The sequence below is a fragment of the Durio zibethinus genome, chromosome 17 (assembly GCF_047325235.1).
Source record: "Durio zibethinus cultivar Kanyao isolate XHJ-2024 chromosome 17, ASM4732523v1, whole genome shotgun sequence".
Classification (NCBI taxonomy): Eukaryota; Viridiplantae; Streptophyta; class Magnoliopsida; order Malvales; family Malvaceae; genus Durio; species Durio zibethinus.
The window spans coordinates 23,582,226-23,595,442 of record NC_143178.1 but is presented as its reverse complement, the minus strand read 5'-3'; positions in this window follow the sequence as shown (position 1 = coordinate 23,595,442).

Below are 13,217 nucleotides of genomic sequence, written 5' to 3'. Positions count from 1 at the left end.
TAATAGAAAAGAAAAAGAAGATAGGCTGTTGCTATGCTTGAGTCAAATAAGTTTGGTCTAATCTTCATGGTTAATCCAAATCATCAAATTAAGATCAAGCCAAATTCAAAAGAAGTTTTTTTTTTTTATTAGCTCTAATTTCCAACTTTTCTTTTATATATTTCTTTTAATCTAAATTAAAATAAATTTTGTTCAGTAAAATAAAAAATAACAGATAATGAAAATGGTTATGTGAACTCAGAGTTTAGCTAAATTGATTTATATATAATCTTTAAACGATATCATCTAATAGATTTAAAATTTAAATTTTAATACCTATAACTCTTTTTTCATTTTTACGGCCTCATTTGAACTTTTTTTAAAAAATTGTTTGTGAAAAAAAGGGAAAAAAATAATTCTTTGACCATTTCTAAGAGATAATTGACTATAAAAAATAAAATGGTCATGCAATTGATATGATTAATGTAAATAAAAAACTCAATTAATGTTAATTACTACTATATAAATATTATGAAAATGACATTAAAACTTGTGTTTGTTGCAGGGTAAAGTGTACTTATAGTCCCAAATCTTTCATTTGGATTTTATTTTGATCCTAAACTTTAAATTATTTCACAATAGTCCCAAATCTTTTAAAATGATGTTAATATAGTCCTTTGATCAAATTTTGCATAAAAATAAGGGAAAATTACAACTTAGAATAACAAATCTATACTGTTTACTCATTTTTCCATATGAAAATATATTTATTAAAAAAAAAATTTCATTACTAATAAATAAATTTTGGTATGATAGTAAAGAGTAATAATTTTAGGTCAATTATCTTAATTTTATTTCCTTTCCTTATTTTATGTTATTAAATTTCCTCAATATTTACAAATTTTGATAAAAAATATATATAATTAAATCATATTAAAAATAAAGCTAGAAATTATTTTTAGCAAAAAGAAAAAAGTGAAACATATCCAAATAATTTAAATATAATTATTAGAAAAGAAATAAAATTTTAAAATGTTTTAGAAGGAAACAAAAGTGTCATTTTTCCTTTGATTTTAAAAATTCAACTTAAAATTAAGGGAAAATGATACTATATTTTCCTTCAAAATAATTATAAACTGTTTTTTTTCTAACAAATTACCTTGATTTTATTTCCTCAATATTTACAAATTTTTATAAAAATATAAAATTAAATCCTATTAAAAATAAAGTTAAAAATTATTTTTAACAAAAAAGAAAAAAATAATTGTACCCAAATAATTTTGACTCTCATGTGATTGACATGTATTTTTAAAAAGTTATAAAAAGCTTGTATATGCTAAAGAACTTTATTAATATAATTTATATTTTAATTATAATTTTAAATTAAAAAAGTAATAGAATTATTTTTAAATAAAAAATAAAAGTTGATTTTCTTTAAAATGTCTTGGTCTTATCATACACAAGACAAGATTACTTTTTCCTGACACATATTGTTGTACAAAGGCTCCAAGTCGTTTGGGGTTTTTTAGGTAGAAAAAAAAAAAAAAAAAGAGCTTAGGTCAAATAGGTTTGGTCTAAACTTCATGGTCAATCCAAATCACCAAATTAAGATCAAGCCAAATTTAAAATAATTTTTTTTATTAGCTCTAATTTATAACCTGTTTTAAATATTTCTTTTAATTTATTTTAATTTAAATTAAAATAATTTGGCTTAATAAAATAAAAAATAAAAGATAAGGAAAATGGTTATATAAATTTAGAATTTAATTAAATTGATTTATATATCATCTTTAAAAGATGATATCTAACAGATTTGGATTTAAATTCTAATACATATAATTCTTTTCATATTTTTAGTCCGTGACTTCATTTATACAAAAAAAAAAATAATCCTAAAAAATTGTACAAACTTGAAACCTTTTTTAAGAAATTTGTTTGTGAAAAAAAAAAAAAACCAAAATGTAATTCTTTGACCATCTTTAAAAGATAATCAATCATAAAAAAATAAAATGTCATGTAATTGATATGATTAATTAATGTAAATAAAAAAATCAATTAGTGTTAATTACTACTATGTAAATATTGTGAAAATGACATTAGAACTTGCATATTTTGCAAGATAAAGTGTATTTATAGTCCCAACTTGTATATTTTGCAGGGTAAAGTGTATTTATAGTCCCAAACCTTTCATTTGGATTTCATTTTCATCCTAAACTTTAAATTATTTCACAATAGTCCCAAATCTTTTAAAATGACGTTAATCTAGTCCTTTGATCAAATTTTGCATAAAAATAAGAGAATATTACAACTTAGGATAATAGATCTATACTTATTACTTATTTTACCATATTAAAATGTATTTATTAAAAATTTTATTTCATTATTAATAAATAAATTTTGGTATGATAGTCAAGAGTAATAATTATAGGTCAATTATCTTAATTTTATTTCCTTTCCTTATTTTATTTTATTAAATTTTATTTCCTCAATATTTACAAATTTTGATAAAAAATAAAAATAAATCATATTAAAAATAAAGATAGAAATTATTTTTAGCAAAAAGAATGAAATGAAACATATCCAAATAATTTAAATATAATTATTAGAAAAGAAATAAAATTTTAAAATTTTTTAAGAAGCAAACAAAAGTATAATTTTTCCCTTGATTTTAAATATTCAACTTAAAATTAAGAGAAAATGATACTATATTTTCTTTCGTAATAATTATAATTTTCTTTTCTTACGAATACATTTTGGTATGTTAGTAAAGAATAATAATTTTGAATCCATTACCTTGATTTTATTTCCTTTTTATTTTATTTTATTAAATTTTATTTCCTCAATATTTACAAAATTTAATAAAAATATAAAACTAACTCCTATTAAAAATAAAGTTAAAATTATTTTAACAAAAAAGAAAGAAATAAAATATATCCAAATAATTTGGACTCCCAGGTGATTGACCTTTTTCTTTAAAAAGTTATAAAAAAACTTGTATATACTAAAAAATTTTATTAATATAGTTTACATTCTAATTATAATTTTAAATTTAAATAATAAGGGAATTAAACTCATACCGGCAAATCCACAAGTAAAGTGGACACCCCTAAAAATTGGTAAATAAGAAATTTTAATAAGCATTTTCGTTTGGACAATTCTAAAATTTTTTCTTGACACCTTTCCGTTGATAAAATTAGTAAATCCGTCAACATTTTTTTTATATATATTATAAATAGAAACTCCAAAAAAAATTATGAATCCGTCACTACATGCTTATTTGCTAAGCGATCTTGAATGAATTACTTCTAATAAAATATTTCCTCAAGAGATTATAGTAGTAAATAAATTAGTCATGTTAGATTGACATGAGTTTAGAGAGTTTCAAATTATACTAGTAATAATTTACAAAAAGTACTTTCTAAGATTATTAATTATTATTTACTTCTATTTGATTAAATGTTAAAACGTTATTTAGGTATGTTTAATTTCTTTCTTTTAAAAAAATTCTAACGTTATTTTTAATAGGATTTAATTTTATATTATTTGATTAAAATTTGTAAATATATGGAAAATAAAATTTAATAAAATAAGAATAAAGAAAGGAAATATGGACAATAAATTATTAATTTCTGCTATCATACTCAAATGCATTTATTAGAAAGGAAATAAAATTTTTAAAATTATTAAGAAAGAAACTAAAATGCCATTTTTGTCCTTAATTTTAATTGAATTTTGAAAATTAGGGGCAAAAGAAATAGTTATGTTTCATTTTTCAAAAATTTAAAAGTTTTATTTATTTTTTAATAAATGTATTTTAATATGATAGAAAAAGTAATAATTCTACATCTAGTAATCTAAGTTACAATTCTCTCTATTTTTATGCAAAATTTAATCAGAATACCATGTTCACACTATTTTAAATGGTTTGGTAACAATTTAAAATTTAAGGATTAAAATGAAACCCTAATAAAATATTTGAGATTACAAATACATTTTACCAATTTGTTGCATATTATATTCTAAATATAATATTTTTATATATAATCATTTAAATGATTTAAATGTAAGTATCAAATAATTAATCTTGATCTTTATTATTAATAATCAAATCGAATTTGCAAACGAATGTTTTGATAAAATGAGCATTATTATATTTTTATACTACGAAAATGTTTGCATATTTTAAACTATATATTAAAATATAAATTTAAAAAAATAAAAATATCAATTACACCTACAACTATACTCATGATAAAAACTATATGGTAGACATGACAAGAATTTTTCCTATTTCTTCAAGCATATTGAATTAGGGGCATGCATGATGATAATTACACACATTCGTATATGTAACTTTAGCATCTAATCCTAGAGGTACTCTTTTGATATTAGAAAATTTTGGGTGCCCTTGTTAATGCAAAATGAATGACCAATTGATAGAGATAAAAAAGTAAAAATAAGAACATAAAAAGTAAGAGTTATTTAGATTAATTTGTAAAAGGCCAATGAATCATAGATATACAAATAATCACATGATCTATTGGTAAAGTACTAAACTCTTAATTTCAATGATAAGGATTCAATTACTAATAACTTCAAATATATATATATATATATATATAAATAGATTAATATGCTTCACAATATCATTCTTTTTTAAAAAAATCGTTGATATTAGTAAATATCGTACTCGAAAATCACCTAATTTGTCGATGACCAAAATAGAATCACTCAATTTGTCAAATTAAATTATGTTTTATTGTCGATTAAAAAAAATGTAAAGCATTCTTTTTTAGTGGATCTTTATATAAACAACAAATAAATTTGCACGTGACGAAACTTTAACATGTGATTTCAAGATTTTAGCTTTCAAATTCTCCTTTTATTATTAATCCAAAACATCATTGGTATCATTGAAATTGATAATAAAAATATGCTAACATTGCTTTAATTTTTTACTCGAAGAACAAGTTATCCAAGAGATTATATATATCAAATCAATAAAAATTCTATTAATAGTTTTCTCATTCATGGACTGAAAAACTTATGCTCTAATGTCATGCAAGCATTAATAAAGAAATTACTTTTGTCATCGTGTTGTGCTTAGCTTATATCTTTCATAATGAAAAGAGTTATTTGCTAAAATAATGTTATCACACATCTAATAAATATTTAATTTTTTATAATATTATATTTAAGTTGGATCCTTTCACTTATTACCAATTGATTTTAAATTTAATACATAATATGATATCAAAATTAAAATTTTTTTTTACTACATTTTTTAAATCTATCATGTGATAAATTTATTTCATTTTCGTCCACACATGATGAGAGCTGTTATTACTTATGCAATGCTTGGTTATGAATTAAATGTACTATAAGCTAAAGTCTATTATTGTACTTTCAAGCTATTGAATGAATTAATTAATTTTAAATTAAATATTTATCATTATATTGCTTATACATGCTTGGTTATGAATTAAATGTACCATAGGCAAAAGTCTCTTATTGTACTTTGGGACTATTGAATAGAGCTTTCTAATAATTATTAATGACATGTGAAGGAGTAATTAGGACTACTTCAAAAGAGTATGCCATGGGCACTTTGAAAAGACAGTTAAGCTACAAATAACGTTCACCATATAATCTATACCTTAAGCTACTATATACCTTAATTTTTTTTTCTCACAAAGATGATAGTAGTTTGAGATAAAAAAAAATTATAAGTATTGAATTTTAAATTCTAAATTTGGTGATTATTATAGTTTAAAAATAATTATATAAATTAATTGAATTAAACCTCGAGTACATATATCCTTATAACATCTTATATCGATTGAACCTCATATTTGTTTAATGACAACTTAATACCACTAATTCCAAAAAAATAAAGAAAATAAAAACTCAATACTACTAACAATACAACAACAATAAACAAAATCTTATATCTTTTAATTTTATGATATTTTATATACAAGTAAAAATTATAATTATAAATTATATATATAACATAGTTATTACTTTTATTAGAATAAATCTGTTAACAAATCAAACAAATTAACAAATTAAACCGGCCTACAAATTATGGAAAAATTCAACATATATAGAATTGCAAGAAAATCCATACATGATAGGAATTGAAATTGAGACTCACAGAATTCAGCATAATGATACAAAATTTAGTAGCACACATGGTCAAATCTCAAATAATTGTGTCTTTATTGGGGCCATGTGAACCCTCTTGGGTCCATTGTATGGAACTGCTTTATTCATGGCAATGCAGAAAACCGACTGGCATAAATATATTCCAGCTTTGCTGGTCCCCTACTGAATTGTGATGCTAAAAGCTTGAGTTGTTTTCAATAACTTTCAGATGAAGCACATAACCTGCAGGCAACGATGGCTACAGTTAACCAATTTGTGATGCTAAGGTTTTGATGTGAGAGAAGAGAAGGTGCCTGATAGAAACAGTACGAGAGGCCAGAGCTTGGTTTTGTCCTAGAAAAACTCTTAATAAGCGTACACCAGATATAATAGAGAGAGCTTTTTCAATGGAAATTGAGGTTTATTTTGCTGTAATATATAGGGTGGGCAACCCAACCCGTTCCCGACGGGTTTCGACCCGATCTGAGCCCATAGAGTTGGGTTTTTTTTTTTTTTTTAAATTAGATTTTAGGTTCGGTTTGAGTTTTAGATAAATCTGATCCGATATTATATAAAAATAATTTTTTAAATTAATTTTTTATTTATATATTTATATAATTATATATTTAAATATTTATATTTTTAAAAATAATATTTTATTAATTTCGGATCAGGTACGATTTATACACTATCGGATCAAATTTTGGTATGAAAAAAATTTTTTTAAAAAAAATTGGGTCAATCGGGGTCTTGTTTGGCGATATGAAGTCGGATCGTGATCGGGAGCAAAAACCGACTCCGACCCGACTCGTTACCAACCCTAATCATATATTTAATATTTTTACGTCGACACAAATTATAACATATAATTTTTGTGTATAATTCAACATTAATACATTAATTGTCAAATCTCACATCAACAATCACATTAGCAAATCTTACTAGTGATAATCCAATTAGTTTCATCATCACTCATGAGATGTAACAGATAGAATTAGACAAAACAGGATAGATATGCACAACTCAAATGCTTTCCTTCACTTCCTTTTTGTATGCCTTGTTGATTTGAGTTGAACGCATTTAGGAACATCAATTCTGACGAGTGTTTGGGTTTCACTGACATTATGGGCTGGGGATTGGTCTCGAGCTAGCAGTATTTCTGGCCCAAACTTGGCCCATGAGCTTGGACCATGTAATAATGCATGTTTCACCAATTATGAAAAATCAAGTTCCAAAATTCTTCTTCTCCTGCAAGAAATTAATGTCACTTCTCCGCACAAATCAATAAAAGAGTTTAACTTGACACGCGCAGCTAACACGTGCAAAACTTTTTTATCGTTATTTTTTTTTTTTTGGTCTAGGACCGCTCGTGACAATAGTCATCCAACTAATCTAAAATGGAATTAGATTGAATTTTATAAAAAAGATAAATTTTTTTAAATTTATTTTTTTATTCATAAAATTTGAAATCAAAATTTTATTTAAAAAAAATCGAATTTTTTACCATTCAAATCATATATTTCCCTTTAATAATTCCCTTTGTTAGGATCATATATTGCGAGTCTAACTACCGGCCATTATTTTTTAATAAAACTTTAGTTAATTACCATTCACAAATATGACACGTTCCAAATCTATATTTATAAGCAAGATTTTAATTGCGCCCAAATAAATTCGCATGCAAGTAGTAATTGCAATTAAACACACCCATGAATGCATGATTCCCCATTAGTAAGGTTCGAATTTCAGTTATGTACGTACGACCGATTATTAGGGTTCTTGATTAAGACTCTTAATATTGCTTTCAATTTAAAAGAGGGAAAAAGATTCCTATCGTCAAACGATTGAGTTACTTCTGCAGCATTTGTTGTAATTTTGATTGTGCGTGATGTCTCAAGAATTGACTTCAAATAGAAAACTTTTCATCTCCTAATAAATACACTGTAAGCCTCACATCTTCCTGGTTGCAATCATTTCCTTACGAAGTGTCTTATCAAGATTTAAAAGATATTATTTTCGAGAATTTAAAACTTAATTCATTTGATTTATAAGATCAATTGTATAAGTTGGTATTCAATAAATTTGAAATTTAAATTTTATTACTTGTAATTTATTTTTGTTTTCAAACTACGATCGCTTATGTAAAAAAAAAAAAAAAAGTACTTCCATGATTATTCAAGTGAATGTATTGTTTGTAAGCGAGTTGGCCCGAATGATTTTAATTGAATGATTAGTACTTTAAAATTTTAAATTGAAAAAAAAAAATAAATACTATTATTTTTTATACTTGAAAGGTGAAGTTTTTAAATCTAATCACTAATCCTAAAAATCCAGTATTCTAATGATAGATTACGCTAATATTATATTCTATCAACATGATGATTAATAATCTGAATCCTTCTTAGTTCTTATCATATAAAAAGCTAAGCTGTGAAATAAACAAATACCAATAGGACAACGTACACCCAAAATTTTCAACAGAGTAATATAGGAGCAATTGGAAAATGAATCTCTTCCCCTGGCCATCCATTGCTTATCCATTGTTTTCCTTCTCCAAGAATCCACATGGTGCAGTTACTGAAATTTTTGGCATCAGAGAGAGGGGACCCCAATACCTGAGTACTAAAACTTTTTTTTTTTTTTTTACTCTGCAGCAATTAGTATTTTTTAGCTAACTTGCAGAACATATTAGACATCCTTAATCAATGGTCCAAGCCCTTTGGAATTTTGAGCAATGTTAAATGAAGAAGCAGCTTAGGATCTGATCCCCTAGATTTTTGGATTTTTGGATTTCTGGTTTTCTTTTTCTTTTTCTTTTCTTTTTTAATTTCTGCCACGCATGTTCTCTCTGTGAAGTTATAATCAATGCAAGTGCAGGAAAATTCAAACACTGATCAATAATGCAGGCTCTGATATGATTGGAATTTAGACAACTCCACCAAATTTTACCTAAAAGACTAAAAGTTTTGCCCATGATGGACTTTCAGTGGTAGATTCAGTGGTCCAACATGCATGATAAAAACAATAAAATTATGAATTTATATGTGATACAATCCATATACAATTAATTTTTTACAGTGAAGTAAAACTAGTATTCACTGATCAGAAATTTTTAAAATGATATTATAAGTTGTGATATTCACTCATAGTGGATAAAATTACATAAAGAGATAATGTATTGATGACCTTAGTAGTGTAACATATCTTTATGCATGTTTTGAAAGAAGAAAATTAATAAGTAATTTCTTTTCAACTTAACATGTTAATTTCAAAGGAAAAACAGTTTCATTAGTATCTCTCAACATTTCACTCACAAACTCAACGCAATATGTACTCTTATTCCATGCAAACATCAATGGAGGGTTGCTAGCATTGAACCTTGATCGCTAAAATTAACATTATATTTGGTAGGTTAGAAGGAAGGAAAATGAAAGAAATGGAAAAAGATGAAGAAAGATAAATGGAATGAGAGGAAGGAAAGTTATCTTTCCTTCATTGTGTTTTGTATGAAGGATAGAGAATAAAAGGAAAGACAGATACTAAGGGTAAATTAAGTGAATATTTTTTCCCACATTTGAAAGAATTGGATTTGGAAGGAAGGAAAAAGTGCAAATCCACTAATTTTCTTTCGCTTCTCTTATTTTCTTCTTACCAAACAAAGGAAATGGTGGAAAGAAAGTAATTTTTTTCTTCCACACTTTCTTTAATTGCCAAACATGATGTAAGAGTTTAACACTTTATGAACAGACATGGCTATTGGCAATACAACGAGTGTCCATAGAAACTATAAGTTTGCATTATATATATGTATATAACTCTCGTCTGGTTTCATGTATGTGGCCCAAATTCCATCAGCTGATCAGTGGCCAAAAGGATTCTGTAAACAAACTGATGAACATTGATTGGTTTCATATGTAATTAGTTGGCAATGGTCCCTCCCATCTACCTGATGGTTGCGCCATTAATGTTATACTGCAGAAAGAAGAGGCAAGCCGACCTCACCATCCAGTAAAGGCCTGCATTTCAATCAAATAAATGAAGAAAGAATCTAATTTTTCTACTTGCCTGATCTCAATCTAATTTAACTTTACATTTGGGTTGCAATTTCAACATGATTTAATTAAACTTCTGTTTTGCAAATTTCCCTCCTTTAAAAAGCAACCTTGCTACCTAATTACCCTAGTGGCAATGACAATGAATGAGCACAACAATAATGACATCGATGATGATGATGATGATGATAATGATGTTGAACCTAGCACATGTACATTTGTTGTCTGTAATTGATGTCTTTACATGCTGAACATGATTGGCTGTCATCATTGGTGATGTCATATTGTGATCTTAATCATCAAAGAAATCTCAGATTAATTCAAACAATAATCTGTAGAGTAGTTGGAAGTGCTTTTGTCTCAAACATTGTGAGAGGACATGAAAGGGAGATTATGCATCATAGAAAGCTTTTTTTTTTTTTTTTTTTTTTGTTTTTTGCTAGAAATGTTGAGTTCTTTCTTGATCAATTTAAAGAGTACTAGCTTGAACTTACTAACAAGGGATTGACTCAATAATTTAAAATGGTTCAGCATCAACAAGAAATCATCTCAAGTTTCAATCACTATATGATCTTTCAATATCCTAATTTCGAATAAAATATAACATATTTTGCCTTAATCTAGGCTTCATAACGTAAAAAAATTAAAGAAAAATTATCCATTATATCATCAAGGGTAATTTTTAAACCTTAGTAGCAAGATTCAAGATATATCCATTAAAAAATTAATAATAAATCAATATAATAAATAATACAATGTGTGGTAATATTTTAATTCCGTTGATTTTTAAAATTTTCGATATATAGAATAAGAAAATACTATTCATCATTTTGGTCACATTTTTAATGACCAAAAAAAAACAAAAAATCCATGTCAATGTAACTCTTATCACCACATAAATTTAGTGGTCCATATCATCAAAATAATTATGTTTATTAATAGAGGTACCAAAATTAATATGTATTAATAAAAATATTAAAATTATTTTATTAAAAAAAAAATCAAAACTCAGTTGTAATAAAGAACAAAGACCAAATTTATATTTTACTTTGTTTCATAAAAGATATACTCCACTACTCTTAGATATTTCTTATCAATATGTTAATATGAAAATATATCTAGTTAGAACTTAGGGCAACAAATAATTCTTACTCAGGACGGATTCTCGCAAGGCTAAATTCAATTTTCAACACTTATAATTTTCTTTCCCCTATCCTTTAAATTTCGACCTTTTTTTTTTAACCAAAAAAAAAATATATATATATATATATCAAATTAAAACATAATATGAAATAGCACCTTGCTTAATTTCTAGTAAAGACTAAATTAAAGCAATTTTTTGTACCCAAATAATCTAAAAGTAGTCTAAGTTATAAGGTGAGGGTCCAAGAATGTGTTTGACTTTAATGTTTAACAAAATTTGTTGATATTAAGATGCTCATCAATTCAACAGTTCCTATATGCTAACTTTGTAGCATAATAATAACTATAACATTAATTTCAATTAACATTGCTTAGATGGGAAAAGCAAAATGTCAACAATTGAGGCAAAGTTTGACACTCTTACCCATATAAAAACCAAGTTCTATTGGATTATATGTTATTTTTGTGGCAAAAACTTTTATTTGGAATTATTGTGCAACCCCCCCCCCCCTTTTTTTTTTTTCTGTTTTACTTTATGATATTTCACTTTCATGGGCAAATTTGTTGATAGACATAGAGCACGAAGGAGGGAAAAGAAAAGGGTAAAAATATTAGATGCATGGTATTTTGAAATTAAAGAGTTGGGGACCATGTGACCCCATGAGTAGTTGGCTACAAGACAAGTTTCTCAATTGGGGAACTTGCTGGCTTTTGGTTGTTGTCCATTGTCCATGTATTTTTTTTAATATATAAAGGAAGCTTAAGGTCAAAAAAAATTGGAGAAAAAAATTTGTAAGTGTTAGAAATCAAACTCTAATTTTATAGAAATTCACCTTAATATTTTGTTCCCCAAAAAATTTAATTAATCCAACACACACCAATAGATGTTTAATTTAACCTCCATAATTTTTCAATGTATATATAGATAACAAGATGATATTTCTTTTAGTAGAATGGGGTATGCATTTTGTTTTTAACCAAACATTGATGCAAGCTTTTTTTAGCAAAATGTGATTCATGCATGCATTTTGGTGAAAGCCAAGCTCATTATTCTTGGAGCCACATGCTACAAGAATAAAAATCTTCTGAAAAAAGATATCTACAAAAGCTAATTGAAGGAATAAATTTGTTGTCCATGGATTTTGCATATTTATCTTCATTCTCCATTTTTTTCATTGGAAAATTGGGCAAATCCACACATACATGGATCTTCAGTCATCTCAAGTTAAAAAAAAAAAAAAAAAAAAGAATAAATTACAAGATTTAAGACTCGTATTTTCAATGTGCATCATTTAATTGGTTTTGATTGGGACCTATAAAAAAGTTGAAATGCTTATATGATTTGGATTTGAATTCCAAGTTGCATTAAAATGCCAAATGCCATGTGTAAAATGTTGCCATTTGTGGACCATCGGTAAACTTATATTAATAGATAAGTTAGGAGATAAATAGAAAGAGAATTGTAGTAGAAATTCAGAATGTCACTCCCACTTTTTGACCAAAAAAAATAAATAGAAAGAATTTTTTTGTGTTAATGGAAGAGGTGTGGTAGACTGCTAAAATAGATATGGAGTTGGGAGAATTGCCAAACCTACTTCAATTTGGTGAGCCATCTTTGATGATCAAGAGGGTCATGAAAGCACCATAATAACAAATTCATTATCATCGAATGAGGCCTAGCTCAATTGGTTCATTCATCACTTTTAAGGTATAGTTTGAATGTGCATCTTATTAAAAAAAAAAAAAACAAAATATATAATTAAACTTTCACACAAACAATAAAATAAAAAAAAAAAACACACACACACACACATACACACGTAGACAAAAAAAGAAAGAGATGAAAAAAAAATTTTAGAAAAAAAAATCAATAATTTTATGATTTATTGGTAAAAT